This window comes from Penaeus monodon, chromosome 32, assembly GCF_015228065.2.
Source record: "Penaeus monodon isolate SGIC_2016 chromosome 32, NSTDA_Pmon_1, whole genome shotgun sequence".
NCBI classification, from domain to species: domain Eukaryota; kingdom Metazoa; phylum Arthropoda; class Malacostraca; order Decapoda; family Penaeidae; genus Penaeus; species Penaeus monodon.
The window spans coordinates 17,873,335-17,873,646 of NC_051417.1; positions in this window are offsets into that span (position 1 = coordinate 17,873,335).

Genomic DNA, 312 nt, shown 5'->3' on the forward strand with positions numbered 1-312 from the left:
ACACCCATCTGACACCATTCTGTATACTGGTCACATCATTATGTATACCAAAAGTATTTAACAGCAAATATCTGGAAGAGGGAGTTCAGACATTTATAACCAATGAAAATTATTTACATTTAATCCATGATCTGAGGTCCATGGGATGTGTTTTTGAAACACCCTACGCTTTGCTCTTATCAGATATGTGTTCGTCAAACTGATAACAAAAGTTGCCTTATCTGCTTAGCTATTTAGCTCATGAATCTTGTTCTTGGTTTGTTCTTCACATGCTATCTATTTGTACCTGCAATCATTACCTTTGCATCACGA